Below are 27,019 nucleotides of genomic sequence, written 5' to 3' on the forward strand. Positions count from 1 at the left end.
TTTCTGTCAGTACTTTTCCAGGTATATATACATACATTATTCACTTAAACATCACCTATCTCCCTGAGTTAATTGTCTACTTTGGTATTTCTAATGAATGTAAGGTTCCAGGTATCTTAACACATATTTTTCTTTTTACCTTTCTAGCATTCCCTTATCATTTTAGGTGACATTTACACTTGGTTATCCAGGAATGTAGTATTAGGAAACTAAATGACTGGACTAAAGGAGCACCTAGTTTGGTATCAGATCTAGATTCAAATCTCTACTCTCCCATTGACTAGGGGTATGGCTTACTTACATTATTAGATCTTTTTTAGGTTTAGTTTAATTCCTTTTAAAATGAGAATGATCATACCATTATGGGATGTTTGCAACAATAAGGATGAGATCAAGTGGCTAATTACTGTCACATAATCCCATAATAAACGGTACCTATTTTTACGCAGGTTCATTTCTTATATTTCCTTTAAACCCCAGCAAATGTACGAAAAGTGCTCTCAAACCAAACTTAAACATCTGGCTGCACCTTTCATCATAACTTTCCTGAACAATTTTCATGGGACAGATACTGTATTTTTTCTTGTTCTCAGCCTCTCACAGCATGATACTGTGTTTGAACAAGACAGCAAACCACCGCAAATCTCAAATGTTTGGGATACTGAGAAAAATAGACTTTATTTTAAATTATCGTCTTCCTTCAAAGAAATGTTTTGCTATCCAACTGTCATGTATAAAGAACTCTTAATAGGATAAAGGGACGTTTTTCTTTCCTTAATTGCAATGGCCCATGGATATTCATTTCGATATCTGAGAAAGAGATGAGAAAGAAAAGTGGAGCAAACACCTCACTTCGTTAGCTGGTTCATGCCACTCAGCATACCTAGGTTTAAATACCAATTCCTTCAGAGACAGGACTAGATTTTTGAAACTCCCCTTCTTTGTCTTTTCAATAACCAAAACCACTGGGGAGTTGTACATAGTACCTTTCATCAGCTGGCCTGTGATATGATACTATTTATAAGAGATTGACTTTTGGCAGGGGAAAAAAGAAAAGGACCTACAGTGGCCTAGAGGACAAAATATGTCCCATACTCAGGTACAAAGGAATGATTCCTCTCTGAATGGATATTAAATGTCTGGGAAGCCAACTCTGAATGTTTCACAGTAGTGTGTGCTATTTTCTGGGTCAGTTCTCTCTTTAATACCCTTCCCAACTTGGATAAAGTTTTCTTTCCAGTGTTTCTAATATTGAAATGTGGGAGTTTCAAAGATGACCCCAAAGGAATCACACTATAGTACATAATTAATCTTGATATCGAGAATTTCCTGGCCTGCATATTAAAGTATTGCTTGCTTATTTTTTCACTAGTCATTTTTCTTGGTAAAAAACAAAGAAAATCAATTCTGCATTTCATAGGTGAGAGAACCTCTCTCTCTCTCCCCCCCCCAACACGTATCTGTTATATATGTGTATGCATATATATGTATATAACGTGTTTCATGTACATATATACATATATTTTTATTGTACTCTGTGAATTAAAATACAGTTAAGAAAACAGATAAAATATGCCTGCATAGATTGATTTAATCTTCCATATTTTCAAAATAACTACCTTCCTTTGAAAACTGCAAGACTTTTTTATAAAGTAAATTTTGCTTTAGAGTATTTGGGATAAATTCTTACACATTTAGTTGCTATTTTGTGTGAAGAAAATTGCTGTCAACCTGGGCATGCTGCCCTGTGTAGAGAGTAGTATGTACATTTAACGTGTCTTACAGGACCTTCTTTCGCTCACAGTTAGGTTAGAAATTCTGACTGCCTTATATTAATATTGGAGATATTCACTTATAGTAAGCACTAATAAAAGAAGAGAATACAGACTCTAGAAAAACAATTTTTATATGAAACTATAACACAATATGCTCATTTACTTTCATTTTACTTAGATTTGAAACCACCATGTTTCACAAATACTTTTTGGAATCACTGCCAAAATTCTTATTCCTAAGTTATACTTGTTTAGAAAATCTATAGACAATTATGTTAAAATTAAAGAAGTTATGAGATATAATTCTCATTAATAGATACATTTTTACATTTTCTTAAAATAAATGTACTTTACCAAGCATTTATATAGTGAGACTTAGTGTGTTCTCCATTCAGGGAACAGTTTCACCTTTATTCATAATTTTTTTCATAGATGTAAAAAGAGAAATGTAAATGGCTTAATTTAAATCTAAATTAATAATTCAATAAATTAAATTCCCATGCACGGAGATAATGTGATTAATCTATGAAGGATGATGTTTTTCCACTTATATATGTTTCATAAATTTCTCAGGCATTAAGTACTTTAGATTTTTCTCTTGCATGCTCATGAAATAATCTTTAAAAGTTGTTTGTATACACTGAAATTTATTTTCATAGTTTTTCTTTTCAATCATTGTATATGTCCTTGAGGCTAATATAAACTTATTGAAAGTCGCATTGCAACTTAGGCAAACTGTGGGGTTTTCTAAATGATGATAATACTATAAGCCGATAATCCCAGTGTTGAAAAATTATTAACTAAATAATGTTAATTCTAGATAATATGTGCTGCATATATGATTACAGTGTGCCAGACACTGTGCTAAGATAAACACATGCACACATAGATACACATACACTCATATTTATGTATTGGTACTGTCATTCTTACCATTTTACAGATGATGAAAATGAAGTTTAGAGGAGTTAAGAATCTTACTATCATGGCCAAGGTCTTCTATTTGCAGAGCAGTGATCTTAACTATGATGTTATACTGCCTGCTATCATGATTCACCGTCCTAATTCTTTGTTCCTTAATAAATCATGACATTACAATATCCCATTGGTTTTAATAACTGATCTTTTCTCTTCATCATTCTTTTCTCATGAACCAAGAATATGCTAGGTATGGTGATAAATAACATTTATGTGACCCTTACCATGTACCAAACTATTGAAAATAATGCTATGGGGATGAACTAGTATTATCAATTTTTACGGATAAAAAAATTGAGGCGTTGACAAAATAAAACTTCCCTTAAATTGCAAAGCTAGAAAGTAATGAAACCATGATATATGAAACCAGGAAGGCTTGCTTCAAAAATCCGTGCTCTAAATCATCACTATGCTTGCTTTCAAAGCAAAGATGTATATGACAGTCCTTGCTCTCAACTAGGTTATTATTGTGATGGAGAAATAAGACACATACACATGAAACATAACTAGCAATATCAGCCAAACATGATGCATGACAAAATAATATATAGTATGAATGGGAAGTACTACTGGAATTTAGAAGTGGAAAAACTCATCTCTTTCTCTTTTTTTTTGCTTCCTCAGAGCCTCCGTTTCACCTTCTTTATACATTCACATCCAATTCAACGTAAGTTAAAAATGTTCTAGAAACTTGTGCTATATCTGAACTAACTGGGTTTCAGTTATTCACTCTGCTCTGTCTAGCAGTAATTTAATCACATGCACAAGACATAGGGTAAGAAATTTTTTCTTAGCTCATGTTATAAATACATGCCTGATGGATTTAAGCAAAACTTACACCTAATACTAGTAAGTAATTTATCACAAATGAAAATTACAAAATATAGCATTTCTGTAACAGAAAATACACTCTAGAAATATTCGTGATTTTCATAGATGATATTTGGTTTCCTATTATTTTATTATATAATAATAGGAAATGTGACTTCAAGTATTACTTCAGATGTTTCTCACTCTTCTTCATCAGCCACGCCCTCAGAAAATATGCAACTCAATTGCTGGCTCAACTGTACAGACATGAATTAGTTCTTAACTAAGAGTAACAGAGTATCATTGAGACAAAAGTAAAATCACTCTTATTTGTTTAGGTCCTTAAATTACCTATAGCCTTGTACATTAATGCCCAATCTCAAGCAAACTTCCTTCTTAGTTTTGATGACTGTACACTTTGAATCTCTTTCTGAAGTTTGATGGTGCCTTTTCTTTTTCTCTTCATTTCCCTCACCTCTGCTTGGTTTGATACTTGATTTTGATATTCAGTACTTATATGACTTCCTATGCAGGTTTATCCCATTTTCTTCATGCCAGTGCTATATCCTCCACTCTTGAGTAATCTGAGTATATAACACAGTTACCTCAAAATCAACATGTTAAAATGTAATTAATTTTTTTCTCTAAACAGACTTCCCTGAGGCTTAAACCACTCCTCTATCTTTTAATGGGTCCATAATCTGAACTTATCCCCTTATCTTGTTTTAAAAGTAAGTCCTATTTTCTCTTTCAGAATAACTCTATTTCTTTCTTCTTTGTGTTTAATGACTTCAAGTGAGTTCATATCCTCAAAAATTCTCTCCATTTTAATAGCCTCCTGGCTATAACCACAGATATGACATGTAGCAATCATAATGACACAAAGCCAGTGTATATTCAGTCTCTAAATATAAAGCTCAAGGTAAAATGTAATTAAATTGCATACTATTAAAAGTACTGAAGTAAAAGTACTGCATTAAAGATAGTCTTCTGGTGCTTCTATAAACCATATAAATTTATGGGTTGAGAAAAATAGTGTTTTTACATATAAAAAAAAACTTTTGATTTGATTAGCCAGATCTTACCAAAACACACTTTTATCAGTCTTATTGACTACGGATTTATTCGATTGTGAGTATGCTCTTATAGAGATAATAATGACAGATGGACAGGAATAGCTACTTTAAATTTTAAAAGATGATTAACAAAAAATAGTGTGTCATGGTGATCTTTGAGAAGGAAATAAGAAAATTATCATTTCTACTCAAGTAACTCTATGGTCGCTTGTCTATATTTTTATTAAGTGCAATCCTTTTTTCACCAGACCTTTTTTTAAGCAGTTACTCTAAAATTCTCACCTCTTCTTTTACTATGTAAGCCAATTACCTAAGTAAAAGGAGTAACTATTTCTCAGAGACCAGGTTAAATCAAAGTTATTCAGCTTAAATTCTTTCCATCTACCTATCTTCCTCCTTTTAAAACTTTTCTTTTCAAAAAAAAAATTAAGTATCAGCACTATCAATTTTTACCACTTTCTGATCAGGAAAGTAAGAGAAGTTTTTTCTTAAAAATTAAAAGAAAAAAATTCAAACTGCAAACCAACTTGTAATAATTGTGAAATTCTTCTGTCTCTATTCTATAAACAGCATCTGTTTCCCTAATTCACACTATCAAACACTTGCAGAAGGAAGAGAGAGAGGCCAGGAACACTAGATTCCGATTAATTTTGCTATCAATTGCTATGCAATTCTGTAAGACTCATGGTTCCTCAATAATTTTACTGCAAGTTTCAGATTGAGTTTTTATAGATGGACTTGGGCTTCAGTACAGTTGTTTACATAAGTTTCTTTTCTTTTAAATTAACAGTTTTATTTTGAGATAACTTGGATTCACAGGCAGTTATAAGGAATGATATAGAGATCCAGTGCACCCTTTACCCAGTTTCCCCAATGGTAATATCTTGTAAAACTATAGTGGAACAGCACACTAATATCACATTTGACATTGTCAAGACACAGAACATTTCTTTTGAATTTTTTAAATGTCATAATGCCAGTAAAATATATTGAGTTTTGATTCTAGGTTTCCAGATAAAATTATCATTAAAAGCTTTTTATCCATTGTTAGGGGCTGCATAATAAAAAAGATGTAGAAAGGGCAAATATTTTCCACCATCCAATTGTACAAATTGAAGGGCCTGATAAGCTAGTGTTTATTCCTAGAAATTATATTACCTTTTTGAAATATTATATTTTTCTTTGTAATTGGCATTCCAGTGAGTAATTAGAATTATAAGGCACCCTTCTTAAGAATCTAACATTTATTAGAATGTACCTATTGATTTCATAAGATACCAAACATATGTCAAATGCTTCATAATTCTCTAAAATTGATGACTATGATATGGAGATTATGATAAATTTTAGAGGAACAAATTCATTTTAGTGCACGTCTTTCTTTTAAGGCTGAATATAACAGATTGCAGTTCTTACAGCATAAAATTGCCTGGAATATATCTTATTTTAAGATAACGTCTTGTTTATCTGTCAGTTGTCACAGTGGAGATACAAGTACCATCTTTCATATATCACCTCGGATTGTTTTTAAAAACAAAGCCTTTCAAGGTAACCTAATATGTAGTACCTTCTGGAAATTATTACAACTCTCACACATTTAAAATTCTTTGGACAAGAAGTTTAAAATGGAATGTTTCTATTTGCTAAAGGACTGTCAACTCCATAGTATACTTAAAATATAATAGTTTTAGTATTTTTTATTGTGGTAAAATATAACAAGATTTACCATTTTAGCCATTTCTATATGTATAGTTCAGTGGCATTGATTACATACACATAGTCATGCAAACTTCACCACCATCCATCTTCAGATTTTTTTTCATCTTCACAAATTGAAACTCCGTATCCATTAAACAAAAACTTTCCACTACCCCTGCCCCAGCCTCTGGCAACCACTATTCTACTGACTGTCTCTATGAATTTGACTACTCTAAGTACCTTGTGTAAGTAGAATCATAGAGTATTTATCCTTTTGTGACTGACATGGAAATTTTTAGAGGTGATGGACATGTCTGTTACCTTGACTGTGGTGATGATTTCATGGATGTATATGTCCAAACTCATCAAATTGTACACATTAAACATGAGCAGCTTTGTATCTCAATTATATCTCAATAAGGCTGTTTTTAAAATATAGATATACATGTTGTACAATGGAATATTATTTAGCCTAAAAAAATTCTGACATATAACATGGATGAACCTTGATGACGTTAGGCTAAATATGATTTGTTTTACATGTAACTATTTTAGGAGCACTGTTCTAACCATTGTCAATGACAATGATTCAGTTAGCACAACTACTTGGGGAATTATCTGACATAAAAGGTTGTTATTTGAATTTAATTCATAAAAACCCTGCCTCTTTTTTGCTTGGACACTCAAATGACCCATTCCAGGTTATCAGGGAAGCTTTCATTTTAAAGTTTTTTGCCTTGTTTCCACAAATACATCTATACTCATCAGGTGATAGTATACTATGAATTTTGACACAGAAAATAGAACCATACAGGATCTATAAAAAATTATTTGGCCCTCCTAGCTATGTGACTTTATGTAATCAAGCAAAAAAAAAAAAAAAAAAAAAAAAGCTAGGTTCTTCATTTCAAAACTCTGAGTGGACCGCAAGGTTATTTACAAGGAGAAAAGTGGAAAGAAACCCTAAAACAAAGGAAAGTCAGTGACTCTGTGCCTTACCCTAGTAGGTTAAAAATAAATGTATGTGTAGATATCCAAGTGGTGCAATATCACATGGGCCAACAATGTTGATTTAACAACCAGTAAATCATGATTAATTGTTAAGTGTGTTGCAAGTGGTCTGTTATTCATCACTGTTGAAGCAGCTGATAATAACTTATCCCAACTATCCTTCAAGAAGTCACTATTCCTGTATTTAAGTGGTTCTCACAGGTAGAATACGTCCTCCAGGTCCAGAGGTTGACAAATGACCTATGGGTCGGATTGACACAGTGTATTTCATATTCATACCCACAGTAACTGATTGTTCATTAGACATGTTATCCAAGTTCAACCAGTGAACATTGCCCAAAGAAGAGATTTCAGGAAAGTATTACTCTTCCTGCTAGATAAAGCCATTTTTGCCATGTCATGTGAAGAGGACCACACTACTCTCTAAAAATGAAGTGGGTATGTATTAATTAATCAGGGTTTTCCTGAGAATCAGAACCAATAGGGTGTTGGGGGGGGGGGGTGGGAAGGAAGGAAGGATGGAAGGATGGAAGGAAAGGAGGGAGGGAGAGAGAAAGGAAGGAAGAAAGAAGGGTTTAAGGAATAGGTGGCTAACAAGTCCCAAGATCTTCAGTCAGCAAGCTGGAGACCCAGGAAAACTGATGGTTTTGATTGATCCAATCTGAGTCTGAAAGCCTGAGAACCTAAAGAGCCAATGGTGTATTTCCAGTCCAAAGGCCATCAGGCTTAAGATCAAGGAAGAGCCCACATTTCAATTTGACTCCAAAGGTAGGAAAAAAAAAAAAAAATCAAAATCCCAGCTCAAAGGCAGTCAGGCAGGAGGAATTCCTTCTTCCTCAGCCCTTTCGTTCTATTCAGGCCTTCGACTGATTGGATGAGGCTCACCACATTAGGGAGCAAAATCTGCTTTACTTTGTCTATCAATTTAAATGTTAAACTCATTTCAAAAACATCCTCAAAGAAACACCTAGACTAATGTTTGACCAAAAACCTGGGCACCCTGTGGCCTAGACAAGTTGACACATAAAATTAACCATCAGACACCGGAATTGTGCAGAACCTAAAGATGAGTAGAGAGCTCATTTAAGGATGATTTGAATCATTAATTTTAGCCATGCCTGAACCAGCCCTACTGCTGCTTTAGTCATGTGAGCCAACTTGAATTGTCTTTCTATTACTTGCAGTTGAAACAACAACAACAAAACCAAGAAAACAAAACTTCAAGTATAATAGCAGGAAATTTTGATAATGATTTATTATTTAAAAAATATTATCATCTTAAGTTACAACATTATTCTCATTTACTTTTCCTCCCAGAGACTTTCTTGCAAACTAAAGAAGAATGTGGAGTTTAAGGTATTCCAGGAACACTAATGGAGGTTTGAAATCCATGGTGTGTGTTTTGGCAGAAACACGTCATGAACTTTTGTTCTGACACAGCTATTTTCTAGTGCTGGTCCACATACTACTGATGCTCATTGATGAAATTCCACCAATACATGGAAATGTGGGAAAAATAAAGATTATCAAATGAGTTACTCACAAAGCTAAAAATATTAACTGAAAGATCTCTCCTTCCTTTTTAGATTATGATTCCCCAATTTTTCTGGTGGAAAAATGCATTTTTGCTTTTTATGCAACGATAGTTTTAATAGATAGGTTTGTTTGTGTGCTTTTCAGTGTCCCTATGTGGTATAATAAAAGGTTAGTTTTTCTGTGCTACCCCTTCAATGCATTAAGGGTTTTGTCACCCCTTCTCCCACCAAACAGAAAATTCTGACATCAACTGCTTTTAGTTTCCTTGAAAGGTTTGATGGTATCACAGGTATCACTAGAAAGTTCAACTAACAAGGTAAAGTGAGTTCCTTCCTACAGATAATACTGAGTCTACAGCTGAGCCATTTGCTGACTTGGGGATAGAGAATTTTTGAAGAGATGAAAACTACCAATGGACGCAGTTTCTGGAAGCCATTATTGCCAGGGGCTGCTGTCACTTTTGAAGTAGCTACTGGGAACTATCGATACCTGAAGTTACTCAGCGTCATCATTAACTATCTCTGGAACAGAGTGAGTGAAAAAGCAGCCACAGGGATGTACTTTCACCAGGATCTGCTGCTGGAGTAGGGGCAGCAAATAAAAAACATGCTTCTCACCCTTCCATCACCCATGGCAGATATTGCCAATTTTTAAAACACTTCTTCCTTCTGAGTACAGATATAATTTCAGAATTTATCTCAATGAGAGTCACTAAAAATCAGTTGGGAATAACAACAAAGATGAACACTCTTTTCTATTACAGGCCCAAGGCTAATAAAGAATGTGCCAGTAACTAACCTATTGCTGTTCTGCTTCACCTACACTGTTTATACGTTTCTTTGTAATGCTGGAGTTGGAACTCCATAAACCACATTTTTGCTCACTTGTTGACTCCATCTCTTGAGGAGGGAGGAGGGAGGGAGAAGGCAAGGCTGAAAGAGACAAAAGGGCACTCTCCTTGCTTGCTTTCTGTTCCTACCTATGGCCCTCTACCTAACTATGCTTACAATAGCTCCTAGTTCCTCCCAATAGCACCCATTTAACCTAATTAATATTTTTTCCCAACACTCACAAAACCAGTCTTGCAAAACCCATGTAAAATACTGGCACCAGCACACCCCGACCATCCTCCTCAAAGATCTGTCTGGATTCTAGTTCCTCAGGGCTCCTTCTAGAATCTGCAAAACATCAAGCCACTTCCCCTTTCAAAGGGATGGGTGTCAGCTCTGCAGAGCTTGTCTTCTAAGCTTCCAAATTCTATAATTCCTCCCATTTCCATTTGTGTCCTCAGCCTTAGGGTGGTAGCTGATTCCTGGATTACTGATTGTTCTTCTTACTATTCTAGCAATATTATTATTTACTGAGCTCTTCTGATGTGTAAGTATATTAATTTCATATTTATGTATTACATATATATATGTATGTGTGTGTGTATATATATATATATATATATATACACACACTTAGTCCTTACAACAATGGTAAGTCCTTACCATTTTGGAAAAAAATTTTGGAAAGAAATCTGATGTGCTAAGTGGTAAGTCCTATTATTCTAATTTTAAAGATGAGGAAAATAAAGCAACAAGAAGATATTTGGCTTGCCAGTGGTAGACTGTAAGTCATAGGGAATCAACATTAGGAATAGCAGTGGGAAATGTCAAAAAGTGAAGGCTTCCCTGCTTAGATATCTGTAGACTTTTCTGTCATCCCAGAATCAACCTTCTGGTCAAAACAACTGTTGGGTGAGATAGTTAGGGGCCATGATCTTTCCAATACCTTTCTCATTGAATAGACAGAGATACATATTTCTTCAAAGAGTAAATAGATTGGACATTTCAGTACCTTTGGAAAGAAATCTGATGTTCACCAAAGAGTATAACTTGAGATAAAGATGAGATCTATGTCTAAAATACAAAAATATTAAGGCTTCTCCTCAATTGCAGCCAACTGAGTTCTACCCAAAGCTTCTCATTTTTAAAATCCTCTGTTATTTGCTATGGCTCTAAAAATGCGTAGGTTGATAAAAATGTAATATATTTAAATATAAAAATGTATTTTTCCGTCCTTGAATCTAGGAAGAATTATTGGTAGTTTGAAAATTATTTATCCTTGATCCTTTTAACACTTACAAATGCACTGTTGTCTTCAATTAGCAATTATTTAAGAAGACTACCATTGATATTCATTCTATTTATACTTCGCCAGTATAAATTCGTATTAATCAAGAATTGCCATGGAGAGGGATCAGTTAAAGGTTTACAAGTTCCAGTTAAGAGCTCCAGAAAGTACCAATTTTTGAAAGGCTGAAGAGATCCTCACTTCAGAGAATAAACTCAGTCATAAATGTACACCTTTTCATAGACACCCAAATTTACTGCAGAGCATCACTGTGTATCTTTTAATAGTATGGTAATAGAAGTTGTTTATTGAGCCCTCAGACTGTGGTAGTTGTGTTGTGCATGAATCACCTTCTTTAATTTTTACAACTCTATGATATGTAGGTACTATGATATCCAAATTTTACATAGTAGGGAAACTAAGGTTTAGAAAAATAAAGCAATTTAACTGTTAAATGTCACAGAGCTGAAGAATAAGCAAATCAGTGAACTCAAACTTAAAACTTTCTGACTCCCACAATATTTTACTTCTCTTTGCAAATACCTATCCTTGGATTAAATCTTACCAATACTTTTTGGAATTACAACACCAACAGATTTCCTACAGAAATTAGTTTTCTGTTTTTTTTTTTTTTTAATTGGGATGTAGTTGCTTTACAATGTTGTGTTAGTTTCTGCTGTACAATGAAGTAAATCAGCTATATGTATACATATATCCCCTCCCTCTAGGACCTCCCTGCCACCCCCCCATCCCACCCATCTAAGTCACGCCAGAGCACCGAGTTGAGCTCCCTGCACTATACAGCAGGTTCCCACTAGCTAACTGTTTTACACATGGCAGTGCACATACGTCAATTCCAATTTCCCAATTCATCCCACTCCCCTCCCCTCCCATGTGTCCACACATCCATTCTCTATGTCTGTAACTCTATTCCTGCCCTGCAAATAGGTTCATCTGTACCATTTTTCTAGATTCCACATATATGCATTTATATATGATATTTGATTTTCTCTTTCTGACTTACTTCACTCTATATAACAGACTCTTGGTCCATCCACGTCTCTACAAATGACCCAATTTTGTTCCTTTTTATGACTGAGTAATATTCCATAAATGTAAGACCAGACACTATAAAACTCTTAGAGAAAAACATAGGAAGAACACTCTTTGCCATAAATCATAGCAAGCTCTTCTTTGACCCACCTCCTAGAATAATGAAAATTAAAACAAAAATAAACAAATGGGACCTAATTAAACTTAAAAGCTTTTGCACAGCAAAGAAAACCACAAACGAGACGAAAGGACAGCCCTCAGAATGGGAGAAAATATTTGCAAATGAAGCAACTGACAGGGATTAGGGGATTAAGGGATTGTATATATTTCCAAAATATACAAACAGCTCATGGAGCTCAATATCAAAAAAACAAACAACCCAATCAAAAAATGGGTGGAAGACCTAAATAGACATTTCTCCAAAGAAGACATATAGATGGCCAAGAGGCACATGAAAAGATGCTCAACATCACTAATTATTAGAGAAATGCAGATCAAAACCACAATGAGGTATCACCTCACACCAGTTAGAATGGCCATCATCAAAAAAATCTACAAACAATAAATGCTGGAGAGGGTGTGGAGAAAAGGGAACCCTCTTGCACTGTTGGTGGGAATGTATACTGATACAGCCACTATTGAGAACAGTACAGAGGTTCCTTAAAAAACTAGAAATAGAACTACCATATGACCCAGCAATCCCACTCCTGGGCATATATCTGGAGAAAACCATAATTCAAAAAGACACATCCACCCCAATGTTCACTGCAGCACTATTTACAATAGCCAGGACATGGAAGCAACCTAAATGTCCACAGACAGATGAATGGATAAAGAAGATGTGGTTTTCTTTCTGTTCTGAAAACCTCCCTTTGTCCTCTCTCTGGATAGAGTAGTTGAAAGAACAGACTCCTCAGATATTCTCAGATCTTATTTCCAAGCAAGAAAACCATTCAGAACCTATGTTAAAAAGTAGAATTTCAAGAATCAATGCAAGGCATGAAGAGATACAAAAAAAAATTTTTTTTAATCTGCCTCCAAAACTTTACTTACAGTAAAAAAAAAAAAAAAAAAAAAAAAAGTTATGATACATTCTGATTCACTCAGTGTGAAATACTATTTTTCAAAGATTATTTAATAAATTATAACAAATGACTGAGGGAACATAAACCTAGAGTACTCAGAATGCTCAATTAAAGCAGTTATAAGTCATTCTTTTGGAGGTTGACATCTTCTGGTCCCTGGAAAGCAGACATTTACAAGGAGCCAAGGCTCATAGAATCCCTACCATCCTCACCACCTGTGGGTTTTGGGTTGGTGGGCAGATAACTAATAAGATTATGTGGGTGTTTTTAAGGCGACTCCTTGGGACAACTTGAGTGGATGAACCAGAGATGAGGGTCAGCACAGCTAAAGCCTTAGGAATGGCAGGGTCAATGTAATAGAGATGTGATCAAGGCAGTGGCAGTGAGAATGGTCTGAAAGGAAAGATGGGAGAGAACTTGCAGGAGGACATGGAAGTCCTTTGTGAATAACTGGATATAAGGGATGATAGCTTGGTATTAAAGAGGATGCCGTATTTCAAGTGAGTAGAGTGCCCCCACAGATACAGATACAGAAACAGAATTTAGAAAAAAGGCAGTAAACAAAGTGTAATTGATTAGTCACTGAGTCGTAAAATATGCTTTTTCCAATAGGATATTATATTCCATTGAAATGTAGTAATTTGCACTTCCAATGATAAAACACACAGGAAAAACTTCTGAAGTGAATAATACATATGAATATTTAAGGAAAAATAAATTCACATACGGCTACTGATTTAGTGTAAGTGCTTAGCTAACAGCTCACTACTGATTACTTTTCTTCTCTTTCTTTCTACCAAATTATTGTTTTTGAATGGATGGCTTTTTAATATATTTGCAAAGGATGATAAATATTTCTAAACAGCACTAAATGAAGTTGGCTTCCTCTCAAAGACCAAATATTAACATTTTAAACTTAAAACTCTAAACCAAGAAGTCAAGAGAGCACTATGATACACTAAATGTATCATACTCAAACTGGCTTCAGAGGAACAAAGGTTACCACAAATTAACCCATAAGGAAAACCTACATAAGATATAAAGTTAGAAACAGAACTGGTTCATTTACAGAAAGAGATGCATATAATTAGGAGTGATAATCTAAATACTTAACACTGTGAAGTGATCAAAGAGAATGCATATACATGTCAGTCAGGAATGATAGTTTGAGAGCTACTCAGGGATGTCCCTCTGGTGAAGAGTTTAGTTTTCTTCTAAACTGTGGTAAAATGATTGGATTGAGGTATGTGTATATGTGTCTACACACACAAACACACAGACAGATGGACAGGTGAACTAACGAATCACTTGAGAGGATGACAGTAGTTACTTTGCCTTGATGATGCATGATGATCATGCATAATTTGTTCTAAAAACTTGCTGTGAAACAATAACTAAGTCAAATAGATATTGGCTTATGTCACTCATGGCTAAGAAGAATACCATCCAATATCCTTGATAGAAGAAACTGCTGGCAAAACTCGTGCAATACCAAAATGAAGTAACCAGGATTGTCACTGCTGGGAATAAAATAAGCAGCTTAAGGACTCTGTATACACCAGCTAAATGGAAAACTTCATAGAACTACTTGGGGAATTCCACATTTATAGTTTTCCAAAGGGGTGTGTTTTCCTTGATCAATTAAGTATTAGTTGTTCCCTGAATGTTTGGTAGAACATTCCATTAAAACAGTTTTTATGGTGTACTTTTATCTAAAGATTTCAAATCACCAATTCAGTTTTGGTAATGTTCATAAAATCTTTCGGATTTTCTGTATAACCTTGAGTTAGTTTTTAATAACTTAAATTTTATATGAATTTGTATATTTTTCAATGAATTTTTGACAAAAATGTCTTTTTATGGTATTTTAAAATATTTTAACACCTAAATATGTGTTGGATCTGTGTTATGTCCCTCTTTCCATTCCTAATATTGTTTAGTTACTCTATCTTCAGTCTCTCTTTTCTCCCTGTGACCAATTTTGGAAAAAGTTTAATATTCTTAGTCTTTGCAATATAAAAACTTTTAGCTTTGCTGAATTTCTTTATGATATATATTCTAATTTATTAGCTTCTATCTTAACTCTTACCTTCCTTTTAATTTCTTCCAGCTTATTTTGTTGATCCCTTTATATTTTTATTAACTGACAGTTCACTTGTTAATTTTCAGTATTTTTTATTTTCAATATAAATATTAAATACTAAATTGACTTATAAATACCACTTTAGGTATACTGCATGAATTTTGACATGTGACATTCTCATTACTTCAATTTTAAGTATTATCTACTTTTTACTATGAGCTCTTCTTTGACTCAAAATTTATGTAGAAGTTTATTCCCAAATCCATAAATTTTTATAAGGTATCTTGCTGTTATTGATTTCTAGCTTATAAAAAGATATTTTATAAGATATTTCTATTTTATAAAAAGATAATTTTATAAGTTATCTTGCTGTTATTAATTTCTAGCTTAATAGCATTGCATTCAAAGAACATATTCTGTATGCTATAGATTTTCTGAAATTTGTTGGAACAAGTTTTATGGCTTTATATATTGTAAATTTTTGTATAAGTGTACTTGAAAGCAAACACATGCTTTTCAATTGTTAGATTCAACTGTTAGATTTAAATAACATAGAATTCAATTGTTAGATTTAAATAACATAGAATAGATAAAGCTTGTAAATTATTTTGTTCACATCTAAATCTTATATAAACTTATTGTTTGCTTGTTTGTTTATTCTTTTTTGGTCATTTTGATCTACCAACTACTGAGAGAGGTATGACAAAAATTTCTATAATCATAGTATATTTGTCTACTTCTCTTTGCGGTTCTATCAGTTTTATATATATTGTAAATAATGTACTTAGGTCCATTCAAGTTCAGAATATATTTTCCTCCTGGTGGGATTAAAACCTTTATCAGCATACAGGACCATTTTGTCTCTAGAATTTTTTTTTCCTTCAATGTTATCTGGTATTTATATAGCAATACTATTTTTGTTTTTATTTTCATTTTTGTGGGCACATATTTTTCATTCATTTACTTTCAAACTTTATACATCCTTATGTTTCAAGGATGTTTTTACGAATAGCATAGCTGGGTTTGCTCTAAATCCAGTCCAATAATTTTTGTCTCTTAACTGACATGTTAAATGAATATATAGTAATTATGATATAGTAAGTATACATTTGTATTTATTGCTACTATTTTATTTAGTGCTTTTTAATTGTCCTGACTTTCCTGTGTTTGTTTGTTTCTCCTTTCTTGCCCTTATTGAATAGAGTTGTCTTCCTTCTTCCCTCCTTATGCTAAATTTGTTCTTCTCTGGTTTGGAAGCTGTGCATTCTTTAACCACTCTGCAGGAAGGACTCAAATATCAGACTGCCTTCACATTTCAATAGCATACCACTCTAAAAACACTTTCAGGTCTTTCACTCCTAAGTTCTGTAGTTTGTCACTGTTTTACCATGCATTGGTGTTGCTTCTGGCTACCCTCAAATAAGCTTGCATTTGATAAACCTTTTTTTAGAAGGTATCAATGATTTATTTAGTTCAATACAGAAGTTATTTTCTTGCTTCTCTGGATAACCAACACGTACACTGTGGATTCCTGTCTAGGATTTAGGCACAGTCTGGAATAATAAAATATATTAAAGCTAATTGGCCCCCAAAGGGCTCAAATCCATGATCTTAGACTCATTAGCTCTGTGCATCTACACAGGATAAATACAACAACAAATCCATTATGAAGTGGGAAAACAACATTAAGAATTTGAACATTTTAATTTGTTTACCTTGAAAATTACAGAAAAGCAGAGATACAACTTCCTGTTAGTACCAGATTATTTATCCTTAACTGAATTCAGATGATAAATTGGTGTTTACTCATGCTGGGTGTAATCACCACTAGTGGGCAGCCATACAAATGTGCAGTGGGCAGTCTCTGTATGCAAGCCCAGGAAGTGAATCTGGTAACCTTAGCGCTATCAAAACGAGGGATAATCCTTCAATCACTTACCTGGAGCATACTCTTCACCTTCCTCCTTGTTAATTTAGTTTTGTACTAACCAATTTGTACTTAATAGACATAGCATAGGTTACATGGATAAAATTCAAGACTATGTTAGGTAGAGGAGAAAATTAAATTTAGAATCACTTATTTTTTTACCTCATTAATGAAAATTGATAAATGTAGTATGTCTGCTAACCAACTGGTACTGACCAACTCTTAGCTAGGACCTCTGTGGTAAGATCATTGTCATTAGTACCTAATACTGTTAGCAATTTTCTAAACATGTTATGTATGACCATCTGTTCTAATCTTCTTCCTCAAGTTCCCTTCAGCTGTCTGTGACTGCCCAAGTAATCCTCTTTTGTGTTAATAGTTCCAGTTGTTTTTCTTTGTCTCAGAGGCATGTCTCAGGATTTCTAAAGTAATTTTCTGATGTATTATAATGCAACATGAAGCAGTACAATGTAGTGCTTGACACCAGTTTTATGGGAATAGGGAAGGCATTGAATATAGCTGTAAAGAGGACAAATTCTGGCCTTAGTTAGCCTTGGTTCCAATTCCGGATCTGCTACATATTATCTGTATTATCTATCCAGGGCAAATGACTTAGTTTCCCCCTGCTTATTTTTTCCTTATATGTAAAATAGAGTAATATCTATCACCTAGGAAGAATTAATAGGGGAATATATCTAAAAGTGCTTGGTATATAACAGGTGCTCAATAAAAGCTTCTATCGTATGACTAGTTTCCATTCTGGCCTTATGTAATTCTTTTGATATATCTGGAAATTCACATGCCCTAACACCAAACTGGGTGCAGACATAAGACTGCCATTTTTGTGCTTTCTAGAATTCACATAACGAGGCTGTTTCAGCAGGATAAATTTAGCAATATTAGTTGTAGCTAAGCTTTGCTTACATGGAGAAACAGCAAATGCCCTTTACATCTGAAGGCTCTGAGCATATATAACGTAACTCTATCCTATGCTTGCTTTTATATAAAACATTTGTATTTTGCATATATGTCCTTAGCTTCTATAATATTCCAAGTGTGAGGGAAAATTACTTACTATACATGTATTTCTCAGAAATTGCTATGGAAGACTTAGGCACATAGGAAAAACAGAGGCATAGGTAAAACTTTACACTTTGCTAAAATGTGCACTTTGCTATTGTCATAAATGTGTGTATACTTATAAAGTTTTTTTTGGAAAATTGACTTTCACATAGAGATGCACATCAAATTATCAATTATTCTGTGAAATAAAGGTTTAACAACTGAAATTAAAAGCACCAGTAGAACAGGAAAGATAAGAGATTTCTCCTAAGCAATCAGGTCATGTGTAGATTTTTCAGATCCAAATTCTCTTCTCTCTTTCTACATTCTCCTCATTTAAGAGGGTGGGTTCATCAATAGAGAAGATAAATATTCAGCCTGGCACACACTGTTAGCTAAGAAGCAAACCTGGGTGATAAATCCTTTAAATTGCTGCTGAGGCAAAGCATTTGGTCAATTTGAGGAATGTGGGAGACAATTTTCTAAAGATTACTTTTTCTCTTAACCACTGGCATCATAAAAACATATAAAGAACGCATTTTTACAAAATACTAGTCACTACTTCAAACACTGCTATTGCTTTTCTTGTACACAAATACTTAACTAATCAAATGAGGTTTTTACATTTTAAACGAGGGCTGAACAGTTATAAAAAATTAAAAAGGAATAGTCATATTTGGAAATGAGATTCACTTTCTTAACAGCCTTTTTTTAACATAAGGGTCTTTCTTTGAAGTGTGTCACAAGTGCAAAATGTACAGATTCTTAAAAATGCTTTCTTTCATGATTGATATGTAGTTTATTAAAATCCTGTAAGAAGGAGTACTGCTCCCTCTTCAGGAAGAGCCCTCCTGACACCTTCTTAGCCATTTGGTCACTTAGGACACCAAGCTTTCTCCCTTATATAGATTCTTTCTAGTCCTCACAATAACTTTTTAAACAATCAAGAATGTTTCCATTTTTCAGATGAAAGAAAGAAGACACAGAGAGATGACTGATTGTTTCTGGTCACATAGCTAGTAAGAGGGTTTTTGTTTCAAGTACCATCTTGATGAACTCCAGAGGACATTCCTACCCTCTACATTACATTTCCCCCATGGTGCAATCAGTGGATTAATTGTGCATTACATACAATAGCAGAGAGTTAACAGAGTAGTAGGAAGAAAATAAAAACATAGAGAGAATTTTGATATGAATAAGGAAAAGAAATGGAAATTGAAAGAAGAGAGAAGCTAATGGTAGTGCACACTGTTTTTTTTTGTCATTGACTCTACTTCTGGAACTGACCCTGATTTGGTTTGGAGAGCATTCCTCTCTGAATCTACGTCTAAGTAGCTTTGCGTAAGCTGGTTTCAATGGAAGCAATATGTATAGAGTTATGCCAATTGTATACTTCTTTCACTCAGACTTCACAATAGGTAGGCCAATCGAAGCAAGTTAAAATGAATTTGAAAAAATCAAGTCTTTGCTGAAATGTATATTTGCTTTTCTTGATTAATTTAGACTCTAAGGTGTAGAAAATTAGAGGGCACTGTGCTGAGCCTCTGAAAATAGAATTAACTCAAAAGAGGAGGAATCAAGACATGAATCTTTGTGACCTCATTTGACCCCTATTTTTGCCTGCATGAAAATCCTGATCTACCCTTGGGCTTTTCAATTGTGAGAATTCTCCACTTTTTGTGTAAGCCATTTTGGAACTTTCCTATGTAAATGAGAGGGAGTTGAAGTCTATATTTTGTTGATTTCCTTCATGTATATCTCAGAAATTAAGTATCATTCAGGAGAGTGAGATTCTAGCCAGCAACATTCCCTCATTATCCATCATGTGACTTTGTTTTCATAATTTCTGTGGTTGCTCCCCCATCCTGGTAGAAATATTGAAGGAGCTTAGATCAAAATCCATTTTGGGAGGAAGTCACCCCTGACTAACCCCAATGTTTTACCCATCAGATACACCCAATATTCCCCCAAAAATATTTTCTCATGATTAGCAGACTGTAAAAAAGTAACATCTCCTCTATTTCTAGTGTGGCTACCTATGCTGATTTACTCAGGCTAGTTTTAATGTACACTTATGTTTCCAGCAAAATTACAATTAGTGTCTTATTGCCCTCTCACAATGGTTCCTGGTTGTATGAGAAATCACACTATTGCTAATAGTTCTACTACAGCATTAAATCATTATAATATTAATGGTAGCAACTTTTTAGTTTACTGTTAGGTCAATGTATCTAAAGTGCACTATGCTATTGCTTTTATTTATTGCATTGCACATTGGTAGTCACAGAATATTTCATGTGGGAAATATAAGATGAATAATATTGTTTCAAAATATCAGAATCTTACATGAAAATGTAAAATTTCATATATGTTTAAATTTAAATCATATATTTTTATTTTCAAATCTGGTGAAGGTAAATAGTATAACAAATTTTTAAAAAAATATATAACAAAGATTTGAGAAAAATATATTGTTAAAATTTCTTTTAAAAGACTAATGTTAGTAACCAGATGCCTCAATTTCCATTTAACAGAATGTCTTTCATGAGTGCATAGTGAGAAAAAAAACAGGAGCGAAAGAACTAATTATTCTTCAAAATAACATTCCAAATATCTCTCAGAATGTTGGACCCAGCAATTCTGATCGATCTCTCACTCTCTCTCTCTCTCTTTCTCTATCTCTCTCTCACACATACACATGACATTCCTAGAATTTTAGATAAATAATTACAAGGAAGCTATTCTGATTCCTCAAACAACGTTCCATTTTTAAACTCTCCAATATCTTTAGAGGACTACATGCTGTGATAGACCACAGGGGTATGCCAGTTCAGTCACCTGCTACGTTATGTATCAGAAACAAAATAATGTGTTATTATTTTTTCTTTCTCTTTTCTTAGCTAATTAACACTGAAATGCTGTGCCCTGTGAAATCTCTCAGTCTCAGCATATTGATCACCCTACTGGTGATTTACAGCAATGTGGCCAAACAAGTTATGTGCAAACAACATACAGGCTCATACATTACAGAGTTATACCAACAAACTGCCCCTGATCTGCACCAAAAGAGATAACAGTATCAGAATAGATATATTTTCTTCTGTTATTTTAATGTGCAAGGCTTTCTCTTTCTTTGTTTTTAAAAACATTTTAGATTTACGGAATTTATGTTTATGGCATGAGATAGGGATCCAACTTCATCTTCATATTTTAAAAATAGCCAGAGAGACCTTCAAGATGGCAGAGGAGTAAGATGTGGAGATCACCTTCCTCCCCACAAATACATCAGAAATACATCTAAATGTGGAACAATTCCTACAGAACACCTACTGAATGCTGGCAGAAGACGCAGACTTCCCAGAAGATATATTTTTTTCCTTTTTCTCTTTTTGTGAGTGTGTATGTGTATACTTCTTTGGGTGACTTTGTCTGTATAGCTTGCTTTTACATTTGTCCTACGGCTCTGTCTGTCTGTTTTTTTTTTTTTTTTGGTATAGTTTTTAGCTCTTGTTATCATTGGTGGATTTGTTTTTTGGTTTGGTTGCTCTCTTCTTTCTTTTATTATTACTTTTTAATATTTTTATTTTTAATAATTATTTTTAATTTTTTATTTTATTAACTTCCTTTTCTTTTCTTTCTTCCTTCCTTCCTTCCATTCTTCCTTTCTTTCTCCCTTTTCTTCTGAGCCATGGGGCTGACAGGGTCTTGGTGCTCAGGCCAGGTGTCAGGCCTGTGCCTCTCAGGTGGGAGAGCCAAATACAGAACATTGGTCCACCAGAGACCTCTCGGCTCCACATAATATCAAATGGCAAAAGCTCTCCCAGAGATCTCCATCTCGACGTTGAGACACAGCTCCCTCAATGACCAGCAAGCTACAGTGCTGGATACCCTATGCCAAAAAACTACCATGACAGGAACACAAACCCCCCATTAGCAGAGAGGCTGCCTAAAATCATGATAAGGTTACAGACACCCCAAAACACACCACCAGACGTGGTCCTGCACAGCAGAAAGACAAGATCCAGCCTCATCTACCAGAACACAGGCACCAGTCCCCTCCACCAGGAAGCCTACACAACCCACTGAACCAACCTTACCGACTGGGGGCAGACACCAAAAACAACAGGAACTATGAACCTGCAGCCTGTGAAAAGGAGACCCCAAACACAGTAAGGTAAGCAAAATGAGAAGACAAAGAAACACACAGCAGATGAAGGAGCAAAGCAAAAACCCACCAGACCAAACAAATGAAGAAGAAATAGGCAGTCTACCTGAAAAAGAATTCAGAATAATGATAGAAAAAATGATCCAAAATCTTAGAAATAGAATGGAGAAAATACAAGAAACGTTTAACAAGGAACTAGAAGCACTAAAGAGCAAACAAACCATGATGAACAACACAGTAAATGAAATTATAAATTCTATAGAAGGAATCAATAGCAGAATAACTGAGGCAGAAGAACGGATAAGTGACCTGGAAGATAAAATGGTGGAAATAACTACCTCAGAGCAGAATAAATAAAGAAGAATGAAAAGAATTGAGGACAGCCTCAGAGACCTCTAGGAAAACATTAAACTCACCAGCTTTCGAACTATAGGGGTCCCAGAAGAAGAAGGGAAAAACAAAGGGACTGAGAAAATATTTGAAGACATTATAGTTGAAAACTTCCCTAATATGGGAAAGGAAATAGTTAATCAAGTCCAGGAAGCGCAGAGAGTCCCATACAGGATAAATCCAAGGAGAAACATGCCAAGAGACATATTAAACAAACTATCAAAAATTAAATACAAAGAGAAAATATGAAAAGCAGCAACAGAAAAACAACAAATTATATACAAGGGAATCCCCATAAGGTTAACAGCTGATCGTTCAACAGAAACTGTGCAAACCAGAAGGGAGTGGCAGGACATATTTAAAGTGATGAAAGAGAAAAACCTACAACCAAGATTACTCTACCCAGCAAGGATCTCGTTCAGATTCAAAAGAGAAATTAAAATTTTACAGATAAGCAAAAGCTAAGAGAATTCAGCACCACAAAACCAGCTTTACAACAAATGCTAAAGGAACTTCTCTAGGCAGGAAACACAAGAGAAGGAAAAGATCTACAATAACAAACCCAAAACAATTAAGAAAATGGTAATAGGAACATACATATCGATTTACCTTATCTGTACATGGATTAAATGCTCCAACCAAAAGAAGTACACTGGCTGAATGGATACAAAAACAAGACCCATATATATGCTGTCTACAAGAGAACCACTTCAGACCTAGGGACACATACAGACTGAAAGTGAGTGGATGGAAAAAGATATTCCACGCAAATGGAAACCAAAAGAAAGCTGGAGTAGCAATTCTCATATCAGACAAAATACACTTTAAATAAAGACTATTATAAGAGACAAAGAAGGACACTACATAATGATCAAGGGATCGATCCAAGAAGAAGATATAACAGTTGTAAATATTTATGCACCCAACATAGGAGCACCTCAATACATAAGGCAAATGCTAACAGCTATAAAAGGGGAAATCGACAGTAACACAATCATAGTAGGGGACTTTAACACCCCACTTTCACCAATGGACAGATTATCCAAAATGAAAATAAATACGGAAAGACAAGCTTTAAATGATACATTAAACAAGATGGACTTAATTGACATTTATAGGACATTCAATCCAAAAACAAGAGAATACATTTTCTTCTCAAGTGCTCATGGAACATTCTCGAGGATAGATCATAACTTGGGTCACAAATCAAAACTTGGTAAATTTAAGAAAATTGAAATCGTTATCAAGCATCTTTTCCCTCCACAATGCTATGAGACTAGATATCAATTACAGGAAAATATCTGTAAGAAATACAAACACATGGAGGCTAAAAAATACACTACTAAATAACCAAGAGATTAATGAAGAAGTCAAGGAGGAAATCAAAAAATACCTAGAAACAAATGACAATGAAAGCACGATGAACCAAAACCTATGGGATGCAGCAAAAGCAGTTCCAAGAGGGAAATTTATAACAGTACAATCCTACCTCAAAAAACAAGAAACATCTCATATAAACAAGCTAACCTTACACCTAAAGCAATTAGAGAAAGAAGGACAGAAAAACCCCAAAGTTAGCAGAAGGAAAGAAATCATAAAGATTAGATCAGAAATAAATGAAAAAAAATGAAGGAAAAAATAGCAAAGATCAATAAAACTAAAAGCTGGTTCTTTGAGAGATAAACAAAATTGATAAACCATTAGCCAGACTCGTCAAGAAAAAAAGGGAGAAGACTCAAATCAATAGAATTAGAAATTAAAAAGGAGAAGTAACAACTGACACTGCAGAAATACAAAGGATCATGAGACATTACTACAAGCAACTATATGCCAGTAAAATCGACAACCTGGAAGAAATGGACAAATTCTTAGAAAAGCACAACCTTCTGAGACTGAACCAGGAAGAAATAGAAAAAATAAACAGACCAATCACAAGCACTGAAATTGAGACTGTGATTAAAAGTCTTACAACAAACAAAAGCCCAGGACCAGATGGCTTCACAGGCGAAGTCTATCAAACATTTAGAGAAGAGCTAACACCTATCCTTCTCAAACTCTTCCAAAACATAGCAGAGGGAGGAACACTCCCAAACTCATTCTATGACGCCACCATTACCATGATACCAAAACCAGACAAAGATGTCACAAAAAAAGAAAACTACAGGCCAATATCACTGATGAACATAGATGCAAAAATCCTCAACGAAATACTAGCAAACAGAATCCAACGGCAAATTAAAAGGATCACACACCATGATCAAGTGGGGTTTATTCAAGGAATGCAAGGATTCTTCAATATATGCAAATCAATCAATGTGATAAACCATATTAAAAAATTGAAGGAGAAAAACCATATGATCATCTCAATAGATACAGAAAAAGCTTTCGACAAAATTCAACACCCATTTATGGTAAAAGCCCTCCAGAAAGTAGGCATAGAGGGAACCTACCTCAACCTAATAAAAGCCATATACGACAAACTCACAGCCAACATCATTCTCAATGGTGAAAAACTGAAAACATTTCTTCTAAGATCAGGTACAAGACAAAGTTGTCCACTCTCACCACTATTATTCAACATAGTTTTGGAAGTTTTAGCCACAGCAATCAGAGTAGAAAAAGAAATAAAAGGAATCCAAATCGGAAAAGAAGAAGTAAAGCTGTCACTGTTTGCAGATGACATGATACTATACATAGAGAATCCTAAAGATGCTAGCAGAAAACTACTAGAGCTAATCAATGAATTTGGTAAAGTAGCAGGATACAAAATTAATGCACAGAAATCTTTTGCATTCCTATACATGACTGATGAAAAATCTGAAAGAGAAGTTAAGGAAACACTCCCATTTACCACTGCAACAAAAACAATAAAATACCTAGGAATAAACCTACCTAAGGAGACAAACGACCTGTATGCAGAAAACTATAAGACACTGATGAAAGAAATTAAAGATGATACAAACAGATGGAGAGATATACCATGTTCTTGGATTGGAAGAATCAACATTGTGAAAATGACTCTACTACCCAAAGCAATCTACGGATTCAATGCAATCCCTTACAAACTACCAATGGCATTTTTCACAGAACTCGAAGCAAACATTTCACAATTTGTATGGAAACACAAAAGACCCCGAGTAGCCAAAGCAATCTTGTGAAAGAAGAAGAGAGCTGGAGGAATCAGGCTCCCAGACTTCAGACTATACTACAAAGCTACAGGAATCAAGACAATATGGTACTGGCACAAAAACAGAAATATAGATCAATGGAACAGGATAGAAAACCCAGAGAAAAACCCATGCACATATGATCACCATATTTTTTATAAAGGAGGCAAGAATATACAGTGGAGAAAAGACAGCCTCTTCAATAAGTGGTGCTGGGAAAATTGGACAGGTACATGTAAAAGTATGAAATTAGAATACTCCCTAACACCATACACAAAAATAAACTCAAAATGGATTAAAGACCTAAATGTAAGGCCAGACACTAACAAACTCTTAGAGGAAAACATAGGCAGAACACCCTATGACATAAATCACAGCAAGATCCTTTTTGACCCAGCTCCTAGAGAAATGGAAATAAAACCAAAAATAAACAAATGGGACCTAATGAAACTTAAAAGCTTTTGCATAGCAAAGGAAACCATAAACAAGACGAAAAGACAACCCTCCCAATGGGAGAAAATATTTGCAAATGAAGCAACTGACAAAGGATTAATCTCCAAAATTTACAAGCAGCTCATGCAGCTCAATTTCAAAGAACCAAACAACCCAATCCAAAAATGGGCAGAAGACCTAAATAGACATTTCTCCAAAGAAGATAAACAGATTGCCAACAAACACATGAAAGGATGCTCAACTGATCATTAGAGAAATGCAAATCAAAACTAAAATGAGGTATCACCTCACACCGGTCAGAATGGCCATCATCAAAAAATCTAGAAACAGTAAATGCTCTGGAGGGTGTGGAGAAAAGGGAACCCTCTTGTACTCTTGCTGGGAATGTAAATTGATACAGCCTCTATGGAGAACAGTATGGAGTTTCCTTAAAAATCTAAAAATTGAACTACCATACAACCCAGCAATCCCACTACTGGGCATATACCCTGAGAAAACCATAATTCAAAAAGAGTCATGTACCACAATGTTCACTGCAGCTCTATTTACAATAGCCAGGACATGGAAGCAACTTAAGTGTCCATCGACAGATGAATGGATAAAGAAGAAGTGGTACATATATACAATGCAAT

The sequence above is a fragment of the Eubalaena glacialis genome, chromosome 1 (assembly GCF_028564815.1).
Source record: "Eubalaena glacialis isolate mEubGla1 chromosome 1, mEubGla1.1.hap2.+ XY, whole genome shotgun sequence".
Taxonomy (NCBI): Eukaryota; Metazoa; Chordata; class Mammalia; order Artiodactyla; family Balaenidae; genus Eubalaena; species Eubalaena glacialis.